The sequence below is a fragment of the Camelus dromedarius genome, chromosome 9 (genome assembly GCF_036321535.1).
Source record: "Camelus dromedarius isolate mCamDro1 chromosome 9, mCamDro1.pat, whole genome shotgun sequence".
Lineage (NCBI taxonomy): Eukaryota > Metazoa > Chordata > Mammalia > Artiodactyla > Camelidae > Camelus > Camelus dromedarius.
Genome location: NC_087444.1, coordinates 44,318,553 through 44,343,676, shown reverse-complemented (window position 1 = coordinate 44,343,676; position 25,124 = coordinate 44,318,553). Strand labels below are relative to the sequence as shown.

At 44.0% G+C, this 25,124-nt stretch overlaps 1 protein-coding gene and 2 non-coding genes across 5 annotated transcripts in view; 2 read left to right on the top strand and 1 right to left on the bottom strand.

Annotated features, from left to right (window-relative positions):
- Nucleotides 1-25,124, top strand: part of CCL22 (C-C motif chemokine ligand 22) — a 69,343-nt gene that overhangs the window by 1,462 nt on the left and 42,757 nt on the right. The window contains exons 2-5 of one of the 3 annotated variants that reach the window (XR_010382295.1): nucleotides 5-88; nucleotides 17,976-18,030; nucleotides 22,415-22,658; nucleotides 23,156-23,912. The gene's annotated coding sequence lies outside the window, so the exon portion shown is untranslated. Of the gene's footprint in view, nucleotides 1-4; nucleotides 89-17,975; nucleotides 18,031-22,414; nucleotides 22,659-23,155; nucleotides 23,913-25,124 lie in introns of those variants that run through there. The other 2 variants (XR_010382294.1, XM_010985746.3) reach the window with 2 other exon arrangements.
- TRNAL-CAG (transfer RNA leucine (anticodon CAG)) lies at nucleotides 14,307-14,389 on the top strand. Its single transcript has one exon. It is a non-coding gene; the product is annotated as a tRNA-Leu (tRNA).
- On the bottom strand, nucleotides 14,659-14,741 carry TRNAL-CAG (transfer RNA leucine (anticodon CAG)). The gene has a single exon. It is a non-coding gene; the product is annotated as a tRNA-Leu (tRNA).

The window sequence follows — 25,124 nt, the reverse complement described above, 5'->3', positions numbered from 1 at the left end:
ACAGACTGAGCAGTAACTTAGAAGATCGCTGAGCCTCAGTTTCCTGGACTGCAATACAGGAATATATAAATGGACCTCACAACACAGGGTAAGTGCAATACTGCACGGAAAGCTCCCGGCAGGCCATGGGTGGGGGTGGGGGTTTAACTCAGAAGACAGGAGATAATGCTGGAGTTAAGGTTTTATTGCTCCCCCTGCACCCTGAAACACACTCTCTCCCTCTCCCTCCCTCCCTCCCTCCCTCCCTCTCTCTCTCTCCCTCTCTCCCTCTCTCTCTCTCTCTCTCTCCCCCTCTCTCCCTCTCTCCCTCTCTCCCTCTCTCTCACACACACACACACACCCTCCTCAGGCCAGAGAGACTCCACAGATCACTTATTCGTTTATCCATCAACCAATGTTTGCTGAGCCCCTATCATATGTCAGACCCTATCTCAGGCCCAGGGGATACAACAGACAACAAACCACACGAGGCCTTCTTGGATCCCACTTTCTACTGGGGTGACAAGTAATAAACTGGAGAGAAAAAAAAAACTTCACATAGTGACAAATGCTGTAACTGAAAGCAAAAAAAAACAAACAAAACAAACAAACAAAAAAAAACAACAACAAAAAAACAGGGAATGTGACAGAGATGACCAGGAGGTAACTTTTAGACAGAGTGGTCATCTCAGAGACGGTGACATCTGATACTTATTCAACTGGATATTCAACCTCCCCGCCACCCCGCCCCCTACCCCTGCAATGCACTGGAGACCCTCCTTTCCACCCGACATCTAAGGTAGCTACCCAGGGTATGAGGAGTGCTTCTTGGTAGCTGCAAAATCATTACCCAGAGCCCAGCCTCTTTGCAGACTGTGTGAGCCCAAAAGCTGTGTGAGAACAAAGCTTTGGGTAAACCCTTAATTTTACTATGACACAGAAGACAGTAAGATGATTGTTTTCTGAGGCAGATTCTGAAACAGTAGAGTGTTTTTGTTTTTGTTTTGGTTTTGGTTGGGATTTTGTGTTTTTGGTTAATCCCACTTTCATTCCTTTCAAATGGCAGCAAGCAAGGCTCAATCACCGTATTGTTTTTGACTTCGACCTTTTCTTCCAAACCAACTTCACTGGCCCCCAATCAGAAAGAGTGGGAAGGAACCTGTCCCCAAGCTGGAACTTGACGCCCACCCAGAGCTTCCACTGGCACTAAGGAAGCCCTGGGTTCTTGGGATGGAGGTTGGAGGGGTGGGACAGAGAGCCAGCGGGGGATGAGGAGGAGAGGGTCCATCAATTCCTAGGACTAGTTCCCCCTCCCTGGCGTCTGAGCAGGCTGTCTCCACACAGATCACCTGCAGCACCAGTCTGGTCTCAGTTCTCCTTAATTCTGCAAAGCCTCCCTACTCTGGCCACACCCCTACTGTGTGCTGGGCCTGCCCTCCCTTGGGGTATGCTGGAGAGGCCTTGGGGATTCTGGCACCCAGCAGGTGTTTAGTGTGCTCTGGGGATAGCGCTGTGAGCCATCCAAGCAGAGACCCACCCTCAGGAAGTCCGATGTTGGAGACAGACAGTCCAGATATAGAAACCCACAGATGAATAGATAATCACCATTCGTGATGATGTTACTACAAGAAAAACAAGATGCCATGGGAAAGAATAATTGAGATTTGGGGGTGCCATAGATAGTTAGGTCGCTGAAAGTCTAAACATTTCATCAGAGACTTGAAGGATGAATAAGAACCAGACAGGAAAAGAGTATTCCAGGGGGGAGGGTACAGCATGTGCTTAGCATGCATGAGGTCCTGGGTTCAGTCCCCAGTACCTCTATTAACAAAATTAATAAACCTAATTACCCCCCTAGAGCAACAAAAGATGAAAGAAAAAGAAGAAAGAGAGAGAGAAAAGAGCATTCCAGGCTGAGAAAACCACCATACATGCAAAGGCCCTGAGGCAGGAAAGACTCTGAAGTCTGAGGAGAGACAGAAAGTTTTGAGCTGAAGGGGTTGGGGAGACATAAGTTTGAGAGGCAGCTAGGGATTGGATCACCTGGATCTTAAACCCTTGGAAATAGAGTGGATTTTATTATAAAAAACAGATCATTGGAGGGCAGTTACACCATTTGATTTACAATTTTTAAAAATTCACAGAAAGATTCCCCTTGGATTCATCCAACAACTTCCAGAAACCAACTTCAGGAAGCTGCTGATTATAATCAGCAAATATTGATTGAACACTTTTCCAACTGGCCCCATGTTTGGTGCTGTGGTGTTGGTTAGTTTTGGTTTCTTTATTTTTATGTGCACAATTAATTCATGAATGTATTTCATTGCACATCACACACACATCTCCAAACCTGCACCCTCCCTTCTAGTTCATCACTGAGAAGAGTTTGGAGTATCCCATCAGATCTTTTCTTTCTTCTTTATTTTTTTCTGTACCATATAATACGTAAAATTATAGAGACTTGCTTTATGTGTAATTTTTTAAAACTTTTACCAAAAAATGGGATAATACTATATACATAGAAATGACTTTTTCACTTAACATGCCTTAGAAATTTCTCCGTGACAGCACATGAAGACTGAACTGATTCTTTTTATATGTCACATAATGTTTGATAGAATGGCTGTAACATTATCCCTCCCTTGTTGGTAGACAGTTAAGAGATTTCTAGTTGTTCTTTACTACAAGGAATATTATAGAAGCCTTCTTATTTACACATCTTTGCACACGCGTGGATCCAGCTTCAAAGAAGAACCACTGGATTGAGGGTATTTGCGTGGTTTTTTAAAAATAGATACTGCCAAATTGCTCCAAAAGACCATATTAGTTGACACCCCCACTAAGAGTAGGGCTTAACTATTTGCCTCCCCCCTTAGATAAGTGTGGGGAGATTAAAAAAAAAAACTCATTGTTTCCATTTGTATTTCCTAATACTTAGCTAGTGGAGCTGGGTTTCTCCTTAAGCAAATTCGCCATTCATATTTCCTTTTTTAAATTATCATACCCTTTTTAACATTTTAAAAAATTAACATAATATGTCACATCACTAAAAATGTTACACACACATACTAAGAAAATAGGATTCACCCCATGGCTGCCTGTTTCTAGTCCTGTTCCCAAGAATAATTTACTTACAAGCAGCATTATTCATAGTGTGGTTAATGGTTATAGTCTCTAAATATGCCTTTTGATTTATCAGCATTAGATATTTTCTCTTAATAGTTTACCATGATAAATGAAAACTTACTTTACTCACTGTATCCTACCTCACCTGCTCTTGACATAAAAATATCATTATTCTATCAGCCATATTTCCTTTTATTTCCTTTCTGGTGAATTTAAGGTTGGAATCATTTGCTTTTGTGTCGTGAAAAATCGAAATTTGCCCGAAGGGTGATCTGGCCATTTTCCCTCAACTTCTGGGAGATAATGCCTAAACCCTTGGAATGTCAGGCCTGATAGAAATGTCTTTGTTCAGGGTGGGGTCTGGCCACACCAAATTGTCCAACAGTGTGGTTTAGGGCGGAGACACTCGCCATCAGCTCAAGTGACTACATCTGGGGGAGTTGGAAACAGATGCGCTGTGTGGGCAGTCAGCCACGGCTCCACGATGAAATCCCAGCAAAGGCTCTGGACGCCAAGGTGCAAAGTCGATCTGGTTGGCGGCACTCCATGTGTATTGTCACACATCAGTGCTGGGGAAGTAATGTGTGGAGTCCATGACTCCCTGGGGAGAGGACAATGGAGGTTCCACATTTGGAACTTAAACATCACCCTTTTAAAAAGTACACGATTCAGTGGGCTTAGTATATTCACGATAATGAACTATCACCACCATCTAATTCCACAACATTTCCATCACCCGATGTGCACTTCCCTTGCCTGATTTTAATCTGTATTCCTTAGCTTAACCAACTGTAACCATGAGTATAACAGCTTGCAGTACTTTCTGTGAGGCCTTCTAGCTGATGAATTATTGACCCTGAGGGTGGTTTGGGGAACCCCGTGAACCCTGCAGTTGTGTCAGAAGCAACAGCAGTCTTGTGGAGTCCTGTGCTCTCTCCCAGTTTGCGGTTTTTTAATGTTATGAGCTCCTTTTATATTTTGGATTCCGCACAACCTCGTCCCTTTTGTATGTTGCTATTGTTTCCTCCTACTATGTTTCTCCCACTCTGTGGCATTTTGATAAATGTGTATAGTCATGTAACCACCACCAAAATTAAAATGTAGAACATTTTGACCACCCCAAAATGTTCCTTTCTGACCTCCACCCTGGCCCCAGGCAACCACTGATCTGTTTTCTGTCATTGTTGTTTTGTATTTTCCAAAATGTCATATGAATGGAGTCTTACATGATATAGTAGTGGCAGGCCGAACAATGCCTCCTACCAAGATGTTCCACCTTAAACCGTGGAACCTGGGATTGTTACCTTTTATGGCAATAGGGATTTTTGCAGATGTGATTAAGGATTTTGAGATGAGGAGATTATCCTGGATTATCTGAGTGGGCCCTAAATGTAATCACAGGTGTCCTTAGGGAGGAAGAGAGAGATTTGATGACAGTAGAAGAGGAAGTAGTTTGAGCAGGGAACTAGAGCTTGATAGGATGCAGACAGGAGCCAAGGAATGCCAGCAGCCTTTGGAAGTGGAAAAGGCAAGGAACACATTCTCCCTGGAACCTCTGAAAGCAGCCAGCCCTGCTGACACTTTGATTTAGTTCCTTAAGACTCCTTTTGGACTCCAGATCTACATGGGGATTGAACCCAGGACCTTGTACGTGCTAAGCTTGCACTCTACCAGGGAGCTATACCCATCCCCTCCAACTTGTGTGGTTTTAGACCAGTGAATTTGTGATCATTTGTTACGGTAGCAAGAGGAAACTAATATAGTGGACTTTTGTGAAAAGCTTTTCTATGTAACATAAAGCTTTTGAACTTCATCCGAGGAAAAAAAATTCATATTTTATGGCAAGACAAGAAAAATACGTAAACATTTTCTTTCTCACTTTGTTTCTCCTCCCTCCCTTTTAATGTGTATTGTGCTACATCAGCCAGACCTCCTTAGGAGACAACATTCCTTCTTCATCTTGGAAAGGATCACAATGACCCACTGCTTACTTTGTATGTGCAGATCTGGATTGTGGAAACTGTCAATATGTCATTTGATATTTAACTCTTTGTTGCAAAAATGTGTGTAACTGTGGTTTGACCTCTAACAGGCAGAACGGTCCTCAGAACTTTCTCAAAGGCTGTCTTCCAGCTTATAATCCTCAAATTGGCTGGAATAAAATTTTCTATTTCTTTCTTAGGTTGACAATTAATTTTTTTGTTGACACATCTATGTTGTTGAGCATATAGGTAGATTGTTTCTTTTTATTGTGGATGTATTCCATTGTATTGATATACCACAATTTCTTTGTCCTTTGACTAGTTGGTGAACATTTGGGTTTTTTCCAGTTTGGACAGCTATGAATAAAACTGCTATGAACATTTACATGCAGTTTTCTTGTGTGTGAACATATGTTTTCATTTCTCTTGGGTAAGTACCTGGGAATAGAATTGCTGAATCATATGGTATGTGTATCATTAACTTTATGAGACTTCGCAAAACTGTTTTCCAAAGTGGCTGTACAATTTTTCCAAAGAGGCTGTTCACCACTGGTTTTACAAATCAGTAAACCAAGGCTGGAAAAAGGGCAATGACTACCCGAGGGTCATCCCCACTCAATTAAAGGCATTGGCAGAACTGGAATCTACATCTGCTCATCCCCAGTAGTGATCCTGAGAAAGGCGGTCCTGCCTGAATATCTCCTTACCATTTCCAGTCTCCCTGTCTGCTTCTGTCCCTTCTTACTTTCTCTTCCCTGGTCCAGCCCCAGCAGGATGTTGAGGACAGAGCAGCTTTCAGATCCTCATCCTCCCCATTCCAGCCCAGAATGTACCGACCAGAGGTGGGAGAAGCTTGGGGAATGGGAATTATTGACAAGAACCCCCTTTAGGATTTGAGGGCAGTGCATCTCCTTGGAAAAAAACCTTTGTGTGGGACGTGAGATGATTTTTAATGGTCCGGGGCAGTCATCAAAAACTTCAAATACTTCCTTAGGAGTACTTTGTTTTTAACCTCACTTTCAATCTGTTTATGCCAAGGAGAAAAAAGCCTTCTTTGGGGCCAAGGTATCTTTAACATCTAATTCTGTTAACCTTGTCTCAATGAGCAAAGATTCTGGCTAGAAATTAAGGACAGTGGTTTGTTCCCATTGTATTCATTTTGACAATGATGTTCTATTTATGGGTTGATGCAGTCATAGTGTAAGTTTCTTTTTAAACCACATTTAATACAGTTAAAATGAGTCCTTTTAAAGAAAATATTTAATTTTCAAAAAGTGCATAAAGCTCCTCACACATCAATCAAATGATTTTTGACAAACGTGTCAAGACCATTCATTGGGAAAAAGACAGCCTCTACCAAATGGTGTTGGAAAAACTGAATATCCACACACAGAAAATGAAGTCAGACCCTTACTTTACACTATTATGAAAGTTAACTGAAAATGGATCAAAGACCTAAATGTAAGACCTAAAACTATAAAACTCACAGAGGAAAAAGCCTCATGACATTGGATTTGGCAATGATTTCTAGAATTTGACACCAAGAGCACAGGCAACAAAAGTGAAGGTGGATGAATTGGATGACATAAAAATGATAACTACTGTGTAGCAGAGGACGCAGCTAAATAGAGTAAAAAGGTGGAACCAGAGAAAGTATTTGCCAATCATATATCTGAAAAGAGGCTAACTTCCAGGACACATGAAGAACCCCGACAACTCAATTATAATAACAACAACAACAATAAACAAACTGACTTAAAAAATGGGCAAAGGTGGGGAGGGTATAGCTCAAGTGGTAGAGCGCGTGCTCAGCATGCACGAGGTCCCCGGTACCTCCATTTAAAAATAAATGAATGAATAAACCTAATTACCCACCCCCCAAAAAATGGGCACAGAACTTGAATAGACACTTCTCCAAAGAAGTTAGACAAATGGCCAACAAACATATGAAAAGATGCTCAACATCAGTAATCATTAAGGAAATGCAAATCAAAACCTCAGTGAGACACCACCCTATGTTTAGTAGGATGACTGCTATCAAAAAAATAAAATAAAATAAAATAAAACAAAATCCAGCAAACAGCAAGGGTTTGTGCAGATGTGGAGAAATCAGAACCATTGTGCACTGACAGTGGGAATCTAAAATGAAGCAGATGTTGTGGAAAACAGTGTGGAGGTTTTTCAAAAAATTAAAAACAGAATTGCTGTATGATCCAGCAATTCCACTTCTGGGTATATATCCAAAAGAATTGAAAACAGGGTCTTTAAGAGATCTTTGTACACCCATGCTCATAGCAGCATTATTTAGCATTATTCACAATAGCCAAAAAATGGAAGCAACCCAAGAGTCCACTGATGGATGGATATATAAACAAAATATGGTCTTTAAGTACAATAGAATATTATTCAGCCTGAAAAGAGAATGAAATTCTGACACATGCTATAGCATGACCTTTGAAATAAGCCAGTCACAAAGAGACAAGAGCTGTTTGATTCCACTCCTATGGGGTATCAAGAGCAGTCAAACCCATAGAAACAGAAAGAGGAATGTTGATTGCCAGGGGCTGCAGGAAGGGAGGAATGGGGAGTTTATGTTTAATGGGGACAGAGTTTCAGTTGGAGAAGATGAAAAAATCCTGGAGCTGGAATGTGGTGATGGTTGCATAACAACAAATGCCAAAGAACCATAGACTTACAAATGGTTAATTTTATTATATGCATTTTTATCACAATTAAAAAAAATTTTAAGCACACAGTGATATGTAGATAGGGGAAAATAGAGTCATATATGCTTGAAGTTTGGGAAACAGTGATCTTGTCCAGTGCCCTCCTGTCACCACTGGAACATCTCAGAGAGAGATGGGAGTTAGTTCAAGCTGCACATGAGCCGATATGACCAGGGGCCAGGTGGCTCCTCTTGCCACTATACATGACTCTGCGGGGTGCATCCAAGGAGCAGGATGGAACTGGGCTGTGCATGAAGATCACAGAACCAACAGCTTTGGGGTGCTCAACTAACTCTAGGCAAATGCTGCCAGGCCTGAACCTCATAAGGTAGGAGAAGATATGAGGTCTTCAGGGTCGAGATGCCATTGGAACAGAGCCTTGAAAAGAGCCATTTGAGTAGGGGGTGTTCTAGGGGGATGATACAAGAGTAAAGGTTGAGCGTCAGGATGCAGAGGAGCGTGGGTTGATGGCCGCTGTGAGCAAGTCTCTGTGTTGAGAGATGCAGCCGAGGTATGGACGGAGCGGGCAGGGTGGTGGCATGAATCTGCTAGCCTCTGGGTCAGTTACTGATTTGCCCAGAATGAGGCAAAGGTCAGACACAGCGTTTGGTCATTTTCCCTGCCTGGCCCCTTCTGCCTGTTGGGATTGGGACAGAGGTTGTTTGGGATGGGACATCCAGAGCTCAAGAGAGAGGACATTAAGATTAACTATTTACTCAGGGATTCACAGCATATGTTCCTGAGAGAGGTGGCCAGGCCAGGGCTCGAGTGGACTGACTCCATTCTGTCCAGGGTACCAGCTGCATGAGGTGATCTGGAGTGGCATTTCCTGGATTTCTTGTCCCCTGGCCCTCCCAATCCTATTGTCTCATTCATTCATTATTCAGTCTGTACTCACTTAGCTTCTTCTCCACATTTTTGTATCCTGGACTCTGGGAATTCAGTGGCAAATAAGATTTTCACAAACTCTGCCCTTTTGAAGAGCTCAGTTTGGGGGACAGGGAAGGGACACACATCTAGATAGGCACTTCGATTCCAGTGCTTTGAGGGGTCAGCCTAGGAGCTTGTGGGAATGCAGAGGAAGCCAAAACCCTAGTCAAGGGAAAGAAGAATCAGGGAAGGCTTCCTGGAGGAGGTGACATTGAAGAAGCAACCAAGAGAAGGAACTCTACCAGCCTCCTCAGCCTGTCTTCCAGTGGTGCAAGATCCAGCTCTAGCCATGGGGGCATCAACACAGTCCCTTTCCCCACTGTGGCCCAGGGCTCTGCTTCTGGGAGCTGCCTCCTGCTCCATCCTCCCTTTGCCCTTCCTAACCATGCCCACAGTTCTAGGACCCTTCCTGAGACCTCATCTCCAGGATATTAAGCTTCACCATCTCCATCACCCCCAGGATTTTCCTTTTTCTCCCTCTTCTGCCCAGCAGGAAATTGGCACATGCTAATTATATAGTGTCCTATGGATGCTGTAGTTGAGTTCCTATCTGTAGATAAGCCATCCTTTTATTCTCCCCCTGGTTGTTGAGTAGGTTTTGATAAAGGATATGTTTTTAAAGTAAAATTTAAAAAAAATTGTACCATGGAAGCAGTATGGCAGCTCCTCAAAAAAATAAAAATAGAATTACCATGTGATCCACCAATTCCATTTTTGGGTATATTATATGCAAGAGATTTGAAAGCAAGATCTTGAAGAGATATTTGTACACCCATGTTCATAGCAGCATTATTCACAACAGCTGAAACATGGAAGCAACTCATGTGTTTATCGACAGATGACTGGGTAAGCAAAATGTAGTATATGTGTTCAATGGAACATTCTTCAGCCTTAAAAAGGAAGGAAATTCTGACACATACTATAACATGGATGAATCTCGACGACATTACCCTAAATGAAACAGGCCAGTCACAACAGGACAAATATTATATGATTCCACATCTATGAGGTGCCTAGAGTAGTCACATTAATAAAGGCAGAAAGTAGAATGGTGGTTGCCAGGGGCTGGGAGGAGGGAATAGAGAATTTTCAGTTAATGAGTATAGAGTCTCTGCAAGATGAAAAGAGTACTGGAGATCCATGGTGGTGATGTTTGTACAATATAAAGGAACTGTATAGTACTTAAAGATGCTGAAGATGCTACACTTTGTGTTATGCATATTTTAATAACAAAAATATTTATTTAAAAAATGTAAAAGCCTGGCTCAAAGGAGAATATATAATACATATGTATACATGTATATATCTCTCACAATCAGGAATGCTGAAGTGAATTTGCTAATAGTTGCAAAACTGGCTTCGACCAAGGGTGGAATCAATTTCATCTTACGAGACAAGATTTGTTTGCATACTTATGAACTGAATTTTAAACGATTTAACGTAATATATCTTATTTAACCCACTATATTAAAAATATTATCATTTAAACATGTAATCGATACAATCATTTTTTTTTAACTTTTTTTATTGAGTTATAGTCATTTTACAATGTTGTGTCAAATTCCAGTGTAGAGCACAATTTTTCAGTTATACATGAACATACATACATACATACATACATTGTCACATTCTCTTTCTCTGTGAGCCACCACAAGAGCCTGTATATATTTCCCTGTGCTACACAGTACAACCTTGTTTATCTATTCAACACTTTGAAATCCCAATCTGTCCCTTCCCACCCCCCCCGTCCCCCCAGTAACCACAAGTTTGTATTCTATGTCCATGAGTCTGTTTCTGTTTTGTGTTTATGTTTTGTTTTTGTTTTGTTTTGTTTTTTTAGATTCCACATATGAGCGATCTCATATGGTATTTTTCTTTCTTTTTCTGGCTTACTTCACTTAGAATGACATTCTCCAGTAACATCCATGTTGCTGCAAATAGCGTTATGTTGTCAGTTTTTATGGCTGAGTAGTACTCCATTGTATAAATATAGCACATCTTCTTTATCCAGTCATCTGTTAATGGACATATAGGCTGTTTCCATGTCTTGGCTATTATATTTTCTTCTAGGAGGTTTATTGTATCTTGTCTTATGTTTAAGTCTTTGATCTATTTTGAGTTTATTTTTGTGTATGGTGTAAGGGAGTGTTCTAGCTTCATTGATTTACTGCTGTCCAGTTTTCCCAACACCATTTGCTGAGATACGAACATTATTATTGAGGTATTTTGCATTCTTTTTTTCGTACTAAGGTCACAGCACATTTCAATTCTGACCAGTCACATCTCAACGGCTTGATAGCTACATGTGATTACAGGCTACTGTGTTAAATGGCATAGCTGTAGACAACACCTAATATTCCACTAAAAGAACATCCTGGAATCTTTTTGCCTTTTTCAAGGTCTTTTCCAGTTTTTCCTGACAGTTTTTTAACTAAAAAAGTACTACCTAAGTTCATTATACCAATATCAAATGCAGGTAACCAATGAGAAAAAAATCATGATAAATTTCACCACCCAGAGATAATCACAGATCCTGATGTTTCTATGGCCTCTGAGACTTTAATAGATATATTTTGTTATATATATTTTTAAATAAATAATTTTACATACAATATAAATGTATAAACAATGTGGTTATATACTCGAAAGTTCATGTATTTCATTAATACATAAGCCATGAAGTTATATCACTATTACTTACTTTATGTTTTCTAGGGGGAAGGTAACTAAGTTTATTTATTTATTTAAATTAATTTTTTTTTTTTGAGGGGGAGATAATTAGGCTTATTTATTTATTTATTTTTAATGGAGGGACTGACTGGGGGTTGAACCCAGGAACTTAATGCATGCTAAGTACTCACTCTCCCACTGAGCTACACTCTCCCTCCCTTCCTAAATTGTATTATTTTTGAGTTTTAAAATATTTAGAACTGTTTCAGATTTACAGAATTACTGAAGAGTACAGGGGATTCACTTATACCCCATACCCATTTCCTCTATTATTAACATCTTATATTAGTATGGTATATTTATCAGAAATAATGAACCAATATTGATATATTATTATTAAAGTCCATACTTTATTCAGATTTCTTCAGTTTTTCTCTAATGTCCGTTTTCTGTTCCAGGATCCTATCCAGGGTACCACATTATGTTTACTAGTTTACTCTTAGGCTTAGCTGTGACAATTTCTCAGACCTTCCTTGTTTTTGATGACCTTGCTAGTTTTGAGGAGCACTGGTCAGGTATTTTGCAGAATGCTCTTAAATTAGGATTTGTCTGATGTTTCTCTCATGATTAGAATGGGAGTAATGTGTTTTTCTGGGGAAGGCTACAGTGGTCTAGTGCAATTCAAGGGAACACCGAGTCAATCTGACAGCACTATCAACCTGACTTATCACTGTTGACGTTGACCCTGATCACCTGGTGAAATTGTATTTATTTTGAACTAGGTAATACATGCACGTGATACAAAAATGTAAACATGCAAGTTAAAAATTCTCCCTCTCACCCTGCCTCTTCCTCCCTCAAACACACACAGGCTTCCTCACCAAAGATAATTACCTCTCATCCCTGGGGCCTGTGACTGTATTACTTTAAATGGTTAAAGGGGATTTTTGCAGATAGGGCTATATTAAGGATTTTGAGACAGCGGAGATTACTTTGGATTATCAGGATGGGTTCAGTGTAATCACAAGGATTTTCATAATGAAATCGAACCCCCTAAGGCCGAGTTTATGTTTTGTTTTGCTTTTAAATTGAAGTATAGTCAGTTACTGCCGAGTTTATGGTTGACCTGTCTATCCAATACCTGTTCCCCTTAAGATTGAAGAGTATCAAAGAAAAGGGGGGATTGAAACCATGCAGGACCCTGTAGGGCCCTCCCATTTACAAAGGCCTTTCTGTGTCCCCCCATTTGTTGTTTGTAGAAAAAAGGTTTCAGCCTCCAAGACCTTCTCGGAGTTCCAAAGGGTAGATTCAAACAGTTAGTAATTAGAGGAGTGAGGGGGATGCAGAAAGAAACAACAGTGCAGTGTAGGGCGTGGGTCTGGTTCCTCCTGGGGGCATGTGTGTAACAACCTGATACACACCTCTGAGTTCTTCCACAGGAACTAAGGCCCCACCCAGGTGGAGGATGGTAACTTCAGGATGAGCACGATCACATGAACCCCAGATTAGTTGGAACCAGGAGGCTGATAACTGAGATGCCTAGAATACCACACTGTTACCTTACCACCAACCAATCAGAGGAGGGTTACACACTCTGCAGCCCTCCCCCCAGTTTTTGCCTATAAAACCTTCTTCCCTGAAACCCACCCTGGAGTCTGGATCTTTTGAGCACCAGCCACTCATTCTCTTTGCATGGTCCTTGCAATAAATCGTTCTCTGCTCCACTCTGATGATACAGTTTGTATGGCCTCACTGTATGTGGAGCACAGAACTTGTGTTAGGTGAAAATAAAAGGTTAGACAGGAGAGTCAGAGTCATAGAAGGCATGGTGAAGACAGAAGCAGAAGGTGGAGTGTTGTGTGTGGTCTCCAGAAGCTGGAAAAGGAAAGGAAATGGCTATCCCCTAGAGCCTCCAAAAGAAACGCAGTTCTGACCTCCAGATCTATAAGATAATAAATGGTGTGGTTAATTAGCAGTAATTTGTTACAGCAGCAGTAAGAAACTAATATAGGGCTTCTCAAATCCCCTTCACCATTTTTTCCGTCAGTGACTGTCCAGCCTTGTCTTAGATGCCTCCAGTGACGGGGATATCACTATCTACACAGGCACCCTGTTTTCTCTCCAGGAAGCTCTTTCTTCTGTGGAAAACTTCCTCTGTGATAACTACCCACCCATTGCACACCCACCTCAAGTCCCAGATCTTGGAGCAAGGATAGACAAACACAATCCCAATCCCTTATACACATCAGGCTTTTGCAGACAGATAAATTGTCTCTTCTCCAAGTTTAACATCTTCCTACTTTCCCCTTGTTCAGTTTACTAAAAAGATATAAAAGCCAAATTTCTCTTGATGAGGCTTCAGCTAAACACTTGAGGAATGGGATCCCATTGCCCATGGCTTCCCATCCCGAGTAGTCCATGGCAAAGTCCGTCACCGAGCATGCTTCCTTCCAAAAAGAATCATCCAGACCCCCTCCCTCCTTCCCCCAGGGGCCCAATAATAGTCTAGACCCTTTCGGCAGTATTAGGCGTTAAAAATAATTTCAGAACTTCAGGTTCCAAGAGTTGGAAAGTGGTTAGAATTTAACAATATAGTGTTGTTTCCATTGTGTTTATTTTTATGGTTATTTTCTATTGCTGGCAAGGGAAACTAATTTTCCGTTACTGTTCAGGCTACAGAATTTCCATTTAAAACGTTTAAGTCGTAAAAGACTGAACCAGTTTAAGGATAACGGTAAATCTTGACAACACGAGTGGGTTTTGGTTGTGGATGACGAGGGGCAGTGTGGCTGCACATGAACTGCAAGGGACCTCAAATTTGCTTGTATGGTTGCTGAGCCTTGTCGCACCGTATAACAAACTACATTAGACCCTGGAGTTACAATTCCAGGCAGTCAGGATGGCCGAGCGGTCTAAGGCGCTGCGTTCAGGTCGCAGTCTCCCCTGGAGGCGTGGGTTCGAATCCCACTTCTGACAGCTTCTGGTTTTTTCTTTTTTCGTCTTTCCCCCCTTTCCCCTTCAAAGCGCTAAAAAGATTGTTTAGTTTACATTAAGAAAGTCTTCGCGGTACAGAGGAGAACTTTCTTTTCACACTCCAAAGTCAAATAAATATTTTTAGGAGGAAAACACCTTTTAAGAAGAAAATACCTTTTGTAAAAAGATGAAAAAAACTTTCAGAGATACACAGTATCACCTATTTGATACGCTGCTGTTCGTGAAAAGGGAAAAAAAAAAAACCAGTGCTCTGTCAGAAGTGGGATTCGAACCCACGCCTCCAGGGGAGACTGCGACCTGAACGCAGCGCCTTAGACCGCTCGGCCATCCTGACTGCTGCTATGCGCACTTCAAAGCAAACCTCTTTGAAGTATCTCTACTGCGCGCATGCGTGGCTAACAGCCGGAACTCTGGCTTGTTCTCCGTGCGGCGTTGGGAGGAACTAGATATAGGCGTAGGCTGGAAGGGACAGAACGAGATGGGACAGGCGGGGGCAGAGCAAGGCGCCTGGGCTACTGCAGAGGGCGCGCGCGGTGTATTGGAGACTCCTCAAAGGCGGAGAGATCGAGGGCTGTTACATTGATGTGCGTGCATTCGAGCCGCCGACATGCATTCATTCTGTTCGGATTAATTTACTATTGACATCAGCTTTGATTCTTGCATATCTGCAAGTGCCCTAGCATTTCTGCATACATGCCCTAGTGCGTTTTCCGCACTAACAGTCAAGTCCGCACACCCACACTGGCTTATAGATCTCTGCTGGCCCTCGAACCAGGTGAAGCCCGGGTATCTTAAGTCTCTTGGCTCACGTACCGTATCTCCTTCCGAACATTCATCAAGACCGCAATTTCACATTTGTATGTGTGTTTAACTCATTTACCCATGTACGCGTTACACGGAGTCCTGCAGCAACACAGCCAGATCCACCCTCGTCTCCTTGTGACTTAAGTCTCCTCCCCCGCCCCACCCCCTCTGTCCCCCGCAGAGTCTGATGCCGCAGCACCTTCTGCCCGTCTCCTTCCCTAACCCCAGACTTACCCACCCACCCGCTCTGTCCAGGGACCCGAAGACCTCAAGTCACGAGGGATGCCTTCCTCCAAGGGATTTCCGGGAGGCAAAGGTACCCCTAACCTCTCGCGATCTCAGGTGCCTCCATCCCCAGGCTTCCTGGAGGTCCCGATATTAGTTTCATCAAAATACGTCCTATACTCGGGGCCCGTTCACTCCTTAGGCCTAGAAACAGACGCCACTGAAGGTGAAACTCCTAAAGAAAGGCAGACAGGATGGGGAGACAGCAGATGAAGGCCCTGGAGCAGGCAGAGATCCTGGTTATTCGACAAGTGATGAACCCTCCCCCGTTTCCTTGCCCAAATGCCCCCTCCTCACTGGCTGTCAGAATCGATATCTTTTAGGTTCATCAATGACCTCTTTTGTGTCCTCTCCTAAAATACAAATTGCCCTGGACACAGGAAAGGGCACCCTCAGGCATTTACTGAACACCTGCTGTGTTGTTATATGTCAGACACCCTTCTAGATGCCGTGTACAAAACGGAATTTCTGTCCTCAAGATACATTCAAGCCTGGGGCAAAAGGAGAAAGATAAGAAATAGGTGAAAGACAAAATGGAAAAAAAAAAAAGTTCAGTTGTTTCTAAGTGCAAGAAAGAGGATGTCAGGAAACTTGTAAGAGACTTTGAAATAGGCCAAAAATGATAACTAGGTGTCTTGTCTGGGGTACCAGTTCTGGCTATCTGATTCTCCAGGGCCTGCACCTTTCATTACTTCTACATAAAAATGATTCCTGTCCATGGAAATGCAAGTGGATTTTGTTGGAGTGGAATGCAATTAATTATTGTCCTGTGGATAATGACCATTTTTACATCTATATGATAAATCCATTTTATCATTTCTTATCGCCAATATATGTGTGTCTCTGAATTCTCCTTTGAGTCATCTGTAACATCTTACTGGTTTCTCCATAAATTACTGAGTTAAATGAAATCTTCAACTTGTGTTCATTTTATACTTATGTGAGAATCATGATTTTACCTTAAAAAAAAAGTCTCCAGTAGTCAAGAGTAACTAGAACCTCTCATTGGGAGGGTGATCAGGGGGCATTTCCTCTCAGGGGAGATGACACTGAATTCAAAAGGGAGAGACAAGCACAGTCAAAGCCGGGAGTGGCAGTGTTCTAGGTGGGATGCATAGCCAGTGCAAAGGTCCTGGGGGGGGGGGGTGTCTGTTGGAGGGGCAGCAAGGCCAGTGGGGCAAGGGTAAGGGTGGGAGGAGGCTGAACCCCACAGGTCTGGGATGCCAGGGATAGGATTTGGATTTTCTTCTGTGTGTGTTGGAGTCACTGGAGTGTTTTAAGCAGGGGAGTGACATGATTCAGTTCGCCTTTCAAACTGATCCCTTTTGTTGCTGTATGGAGAATGGATGTGAGAGGCCAAGAGAAAAATCAGAGTCCAGGGAGAAGCCCATGGAAAGGAGGGTGAGAGATGATGATGACTGGATCAGGGAAGTGGTCGAGTTCAAGATTCAAGATGTGTCTTGGAGGTAAAATGGACAAGCCTGCTGGCTGGCTAGTGTGTGTGTGAGGCGGGTGCAAATGTAGAGAGAGGGGATGCAGAGCTGCAACGGAAAGTCACCAAGACCACAGAGGTTACCAGATGTTCACAATTTCCCTTTGAGGCCAGTGCTTTGACAGGAGCTGCTAGCTCCCTAGTCCTGCCCCATTTTGCAGACCAGGGAGCTCAGGCTCACACAGGCTGAGTGATTTGCCAAGGTCCTCTTTGGGGGAGAAGCCCTGGGCTCTCCACTTCTGGAACCCTCCCTTCATGCCTTATACCACCAATCTTTCTGAGTGGGCATCATTTTAAAGATGAGAAAACAGTGGCAAGAACGTAGCTGGAGCCCAAGCCAGCCCTGCTCTGCCTGCTGCCCTCCTGGTCTGGCTGGGAGAAAATGCTCATTTGATGGGGGTCAATGCTGGCCCCCCCCCTCAACTCTACCTCCTGGGTTTGGGTGGATGGTCAGCCTTCCTCCCCCAACACGTTTTAGGTGCCTGATTCCTGGCCTGGGAAAGCCATTTCAGGACCCCATTCCAGCCTCATACCCTCAAGACCAAAAATGGGAAAGGGCCACTATTTCTGTCTATCTCATTCTCTTCTTATTAGCACCTGGACACCAACGATGGATCCTCAACAGACAGGCCTCACTCTTATCCACTTTGGGCATTTGTCTAGGTTGGGAGAGGAAAGTCCACTGAGCTCAGCCTGGAAAGTCTGGTAGCAACTGGGGAATTCCCAGCATGGCTCTGCTCAGCCCTAAAACACAGATGGAGTCAGACGGCCAAGTAGGGACCTAGTGCTCAGCCAAACAAGGGCCCTGAAAGGGGAAATCCTAATCCTAGCATCCCTGTGATCTTGGCACCCATCACCGCCTCTGCATGGGAAAAGGGTGGCAGGAAGCTGAGTCTTAGTGAACATTTCCTTTGCATCCATTATTTCACTTAGGGTTCATAATATCACGCACAGATTATCATTACCACCCACACCCCCATTTTACAGATGAGGAAAATGAGACTCAGAGAAGCCAAGTAACTTACCCAGAGTCACACAACTGGTAAGTGGAGCCTGATTTTTCTGGCTTAATATTCCTTCTTGAGAACTATTCTGAGCCTAGAGCTGTGATAGGTGCTTCCTTCACATTATGTCTCAAAAGCAAACAAACAAAAAAGCCACGAGGTCTTTCCAACTAAGGTGGCAGGCTGGACTTGGAGACGTTATTTTTAGTCCTGTTTTCATTACTTACTGAGGGAGATAAAAGAAATGGTAGGCTTTTCCCAGAAAGCCAGTCCAAGTAGCATTGCCAAGTTTTTGTGCTTCAGGCTCTAGTTTCCTTGGCCAAGGAGCAGGAACAGAAGTCATCAGAAGCCAGTAGTAAATCCCTGCCAAGGCCCAGTCTGGGCATCTTGGCTCACCAAGCGGGGAGCTCAAGGGTGAAGTGGATGAAGCAGGTATGGATCTCTGATGGGATAGGAAGTGCTTGGTCCCTCTGGACCCAGAGCCAAAGACCCCAGGTCCACCCTTGGCGTGGAGAGATGGGCAACCCAGTTTCCTGATTTTGAATGGATCATATGGACAATGATGACCAGAATGGACCAACCACCAGGAGTTCACTTCCAAGTTCTGTGGACTGCCTATCATGCCTCCAAAGCCTTTGGTCACCCTGGAAAGAGAACCCCAGGAATGGGGTGGGGCACTCCGTAGCTAACCATTCCAATAAGCAAGGGGTACAAAGTCAATTTGAACTTGAGGCAACATGGCTGAGCATGTCTGCATGTAAATTCTGGAACAACCTGAGTTCAGATCCTGCTTCTGCTAGTTCTGGGGACATAGGGAGTTCTTTAGCCTCTCTCTTCTGTTCTTCAGTTTCCCAGCCTGTAAAATGGATTTAAGGATAGTATCTGCTTCAAGGAGTTAGAAAGATTGAAGAGTTAATGCATGCTGAACATTTAGAGTATGTGCAATAGAATCAATGCTTTAAGTGTTAGCCCAGAAAAATAAAACAATGTTCCATTTCTTGCACCTGGTGAATATCGTGGAGCATATTCCCACCTGCCACACTGACTTTGCAGCAGTGTCCCTAGGGACATCTCTGTAACCACAATGTCCTGAGCCAGCCTTGCTCACCTCCCCAACCTCATCTCTCACCCCCAGCCTCCTGCCCCCACCTTTCTGTTCCTCCAGTACACAAAGCATGTTCCCTCCTGGGGGCTTTTAACTTGCTGTTTTCTCAGTGTGGTGCCATCTCCACCCAACTCACGCAGGGCTGGCTCCTTTTGTCATTCCTGTGTCAGCATCCTGGTTAAAATGGCCCTCACCCCACCTCCCACTCGCTTCCAACCTGGCCTCCTTCCGACAGATGCAAAATCAGTGTGCTTATTTGCTAGCTTATTTCATGATCACGTTTCTCTCCCACAAGGCTCTGTGCTCTGTGAAGGCAGGAACCCTGGCCATCTTGTTCACCAGGTGTTCAACGCCCATCACATAGCAGGAACTTGATACATAAGTACTGCATGAGCGGATGACCAGACAAATGGATGGATGGATGGATGGATGGGTAAATTCCCTGGGCTCGTCAAGTCAGTCTTCTGTCCCTCTCAAGTGGAGCTCAGGAAGTCTCCCCCGGTGAGGCCATTCATGACCCCTTGCCTTCTTCTAAGCCTTTAGCTCTGACTCACGTGCCAGCCCTCTGTATTGACACATCAGCTCCTTTTGCCCTTCTGAGCCTCAAGGACCTCCAGACCCTCTCACAGGTCCCATCTACTCTGCTTCTTTTGGCTAAAAGGTTTTTGTGTCCTGCCTAGGGTGCCACCAGCCCAAAGCTCTCTCCCAGGGTGGGCTGAGTGCTTACCACAGGGGTGAAGAGGGACGCGGTGTCTGAGGTCTAGGCACTGGATGTTCTCCTGGTTCTCTCCCTATGGCCGTAGTCCTGTCGACAGCATAAACTACTAAAGTACTAATTGGTAAACAGAGCTGCCCTGAGTCACCCCTCATCTGCACCCCCTGCCCCTTCCCACTCCTGATTCCCCAAAGTCCATCAACCTCCCTGCTGGCTGGCTCTAGCACAAAGGATGTTATCCGTCCTCATTGGCAGGTGCCATACAAGTCATTAAAGATTTTGAATACTTCCTCAGGACTATTTTATGGCCTTCCTGTTTGACCTGATACTCAAGCACTCTTTGGGAACCCCTTTTGATTCAATCCTACCCCTACTTTGGCCACCTCTCACTCTCACCACTCATCCCTCCTCCTCCTTCTCCCCATCCCCTCCCCTATTATCCTTTGGGAAACAACCCCTCCCCTACTCTCTGTCCAGGCAGGCCATATGACTCTGATGTTATACTCCTACCATGTGGGGGAAATGGGCATGTGACTCAGGTCTGACAAATCAGTCAGTTTCATTCACCTAGCTACACAGTGATTGGTTCAGAAATGAACACATGATTCCAGTTGGTCCAGTGGGAGTTTGGCAGAGTGGAAACTCTTGAAGAAGAGAAGCTGGATGTGGGGGTCAGGTGGCTGAGCTGATAGGAGCAGATCTGAGGCTGGTGGTAGCTGTCTTTGCTATGCCATTCAGAGCCTGCTTGAGAAGAAGAGCTGAAAAATACAGGAAGTCAGATTTCTGATGACATTGATATTATTGGAACACCTGGACCAAACTGTGCCTGAAATTATCCATCCCTGGTCTTTTCAGTTTCATCAGCCAATGCCTTTTTCCACTTAAGGCAGTTTAGCATGGACTTCTGTCACAGGTAACCCAAAGACTAATATGGCCTAGACCTATACTGGCTAACAGGTAGCCACAAGCTGGCTATTGAGCATTTGCAATGTGGCTACACTGAATTGAGATGGATCCAAAATGTAATATATGAAGTATATTTCAGGCAAAACATTATCTGACATACATCTCAAAAATGTTCTCTTAGGGCAGTCTACCCAAGCAATAGAAATAAAAGCAAGAATAAACAAATGGGACCTTATTAAACTTACAAGCTTCTGCACAGCAAAGGAAACCATAAGGAAAACAAAATGACAACCTATGGAATGGGAGAAAATTTTTGCAAATGAAACCGACAAAGGCTTGATCTCCAGCTATACGATCAAGCAGCTCATATGACTTAATAAGAAAAAAACAAACAACCCAATCCAAAAATGGGCAGAAGACCTAAACAAGCAATTCTCCAAGGAAGAAATACAAATGATCAATAGGCACATGAAAAAATGCTCAATATCACTAATTATCAGAGAAATGCTAATCAAAACTACAATGAGGTATCATCTCACACCAGTCAGAATGGCCATCATTCAAAAGTCCACAAATGACAAATGCTGGAGAGGCTGTGGAGAAAAGGGAACCCTCCTACACTGCTGGTGGGAATGCAGTTTGGTGCAGTCACTGTGGAAAACAGTATGGAGATTCCTCAAAAGACTAGGAATAGACTTACCATATGACCCAGTAATCCTGCTCCTGGGCATATATCCAGAAGAAACCCTACTTCAAAAAGACACCTGTACCCCAATGTTCATAGCAACACTATTTACAATAGCCAAGACATGGAAACAGACTAAATCAACAGGTGACTCGATAATGAAGATGTAGTATATTTATACAATGGAATACTATTCAGCCATAAAAACCAACAACATAACACCATTTGCAGCAACATGGATGTCCCTGGAGAATGTCATTCTAAGTGAAGTAAGCCAGAAAGAGAAAGAAAAATACCATATGAGATCACTCATATGTGGAATCTAAAAAAACCAAAAAACATAAATACAAAACAGAAACAGACTCATAGACATAGAATACAAACTTGTGGTTGCCAAGGGGGAGGGGGGTGGGAAGGGACAGACTGGGAGTTCAGAATTTGTAGATACTGACATACACATGCAGGATAGATAAACAAGATTATACTGTATAGCACAGGGAAATATGTACAAGATCTTGTGGTAGCTCACAGCAAAAAAAATGTGACAATGAATATATGTATGTTCATGCATAACTGAAAAAATGTGCTCTACACTGGAATTTGACATAACATTGTAAAATGACTATAACTCAATTAAAAAAGTTTTTAAAAGTATATTTCAAAGAAAGTATGAAAATAAAGATGTAAACTACAATTGATCCTTGAATGACTTGGGTTGGAGCTGTGTGGGTCCGCTTATGCGGGGATTTCTTCAAGAGTTAGTACTACAGTACTACGCGATCTGCAGCAGGTAGGGAGGGGTCATGGATACAGGGCAGACTAGATGTTATACACAGATTTTTGACTGTGTGGAGGGTCAGCACCCCTAACTTCAGTGTCATTCAAGGGTCAACTCTATTTGATTATTGATTTTTAGTACAGATATGCTGAAGTGATAATACTTTGGCTATGTTGTATTAAATAAAACATATTATTAGAATGAATGTCATCTGTTTCTGTTTACTTTTTCAGAGTTGCTATTAGAAGATTTTAATTAGGTATGTGGCTTGTGTTATGTTTCTATTGGAAAGTACTGGCCTCGATGACTCACCTGTAAAGTATCAGGAGCAGGGATCGGAGCCTACCCAATTAAGTGATGCAGCCCCACTGGAAAAGAACTCCAAGGATGCCACAGAGGAGGAGGCTTGCTGGAGCAGGCGGGCACAGAAGGATGGGTCCGCTCCGCAGGGGTTGAGCGGAAGGGGAAGGCATCCAGGTAGGGGGCACAGCATGAGCAAAGGCCTGAGAGTGGGACTGATGAGAACAGAGGGTAGAATAAAGGAGCCTCAGGGGTTAAGATGGGCCACTGATTTCTCCAGGGAAGCCAGGGATCTTGGGGGGGAGTGCAATACAAAGAGTTAACTATTCCATTTTCCCTTCAGCCATCACATATTTTCTGTATGTGTCGTGAGGGCCTTAGGCCAGTGCAGCCATTTCCCCAGCTGTCCAGAATCAGATCTGGGCCCCTGAAATGCTGAAACCCAGCATTGCAGGCTATGTTCGATGCCCAAGCCCATCAAAATGGGGATTCCAAGGAGACCGAGAAGGTCCCCCAGTTCTGGGGAGGGAAAGGAACCAGCATCTGTGGGACTTTCCCACCAGCACAGAGCCACTCAGAGTTTCAGCATTTCCTTTAGAAATTCTCTCATCCTCAAATAGCTCCCAGTTCCCCTCTGATCTTTTGATAGACTTCATGCTTTCTGTTTTCTCTAGGCCCGCTTCCTGCAGTCCCTTTCTGTGGCTGCTGGCATCCAGATCCTAGAAAACATACCTACATCCTTGGACGTCAACAGAGGACTTGCCAGCAGGGGTTGGGACAAGCGCCAGGTGGACTCACTGAGTCCCAGTAAGGTGTCACTGAGTAGTACAAAATCAGAGTGCCCTGCTCCCAGCTAGAGACATCCTGGGGGAGCCATGTCCCCTAAATTCACTGCTTTGCAAAGCAAAAGAAGAAAAAGGCCATGAAAATTACTTTTCATTCAAAAAACAAAAAAAGCATTACTGATGTCTCCTTTGTTCTCCAAAGGTTTCCTCAGGTATATAGCGTGAGAATCTTGGTTTATCAAGCTCCCCCCAAAATGAGACAGAGACTGATGCAATATTTTTCTAGGTCAGGTACTCTGAAAAAGACTCAGCAGTGCTGAAGGGCCTCAGTGCTCTTAACAGATATGGGCTGTCCATTGGACACCCCCTTGCTGGGGAAGCTGGCCTCCAGCCTGGGTCAGCTCCCTGTCTGCACCAGAACCCTTGGCATGGTGTGTGAGTGTGTGTGTGAGTGTAAGTGTGTGTGAGTGTGTGTGTGTGTGTGATTCCTAAGCCACATGTATCCCCACTGGACCCCACACTCCGTGTGGGCAGGGCCTGCCTAGGCCCTCCACTCACCACTGATCCCCAGCACCTGGCATCTCGTAGGTAGGTGCTCTGGAAACATTTGTTAATTGAGAGAATAAATGAATGAGTCCTAAATTCAGAGTCTTTCCTACAGTTATTTACAGCACCCCAACTAAGGACCTCAGCCCTTGCGCACTAATCCCCGAGATTGCATTTTGGGGGGAGTAGGTCTCTCCTGGTTAACATCAGGCTACGGAACAGAGGAACGCTCCTCTTTCCACCCGACTCAGCCGCCCGGTGAGTGTCCACTCTGCGCCAGCCTGGGGACCCCAAGTAGGTGTGGGGGCAGGAGTGTGTTTTCAGGAGGGTCATCTCATGTCTCTGGTGTGTTCAGGAGCCACACTTATAGAAGAGCCTGGGGTCAGACTGAACATGCATGCTTCCATCCTCTGAGGACTTTTGGGGGGAAAGGAGGCAAGGGATTCGGGAACATTCCACAAGTAGGAGCCACTGGAGAAGATTAGGGTCGCCGGGGCTGGAGTGAGAGTTAGGGCTGGGCTTTCATCTCAGGGTTGGGATTTTTATCTTCCAGACAAGGTCCCCTTCAAGATATCTGTGCACGTTGACCTCAGGAAGAGGGAGTGGTGAACTGTTTGGTTCTTCACCAAAACTCATGAGATATCAGGGCTGCAGGGGTGAGGACAGGAGCCTCAGAATTCTGCTGCCTTAGAATCTTGGCCTAGAGGGGAAGGGCCTAGAGGTAGGGAGCCCAGCTGTGGCTGGGGACAGGTGGCATCTGCTGGCCCAGAAGAGAGCAGTTGGAATTCCACTGGGCGGAGAGGCAGAGCCTCTGTGGACAGCTCAGCTGAGAGGAAAATGTGGCCTGTCCGAGGATCTGTGGGGAGTTGGGTGGGGATGGGCCGTGTGTCCGTGTCTGTGTCCATGGGTGTGTTGAAGTGTGTCTGTCAGAAGTATGCAGATTGATCATGTGTGGTTGTGTGCAAGTGTGTGTGTTGGTTTAGAGATGGATGTGTGTCTATGGAGGTGAGGGCACCTGGCTGGGCCAGTGTGTGAATGTGGCGGGGGCATTTTTGCGTGGCTGGGTTAGTCACACGTGTGTTTTGTGTGCAAGTGTGAGTGTTTTGTGTGGATGTGTGGGATAAGGGATGCGGCAGAGAAGCACTATAAACCTGGGATGGAATCATTCAGAGCTGACACCATGGTGGACGTGGAAATTTGTAGACTTGAAGGCAAGAGAGTCAAGTTCAAATCTCTACTTTGCCACATTTCAGCCAGGTGGCCTCAACAGTCTTTTCCTCTATCCAAGGCTCAGTTTCTTCATCTATAGAAT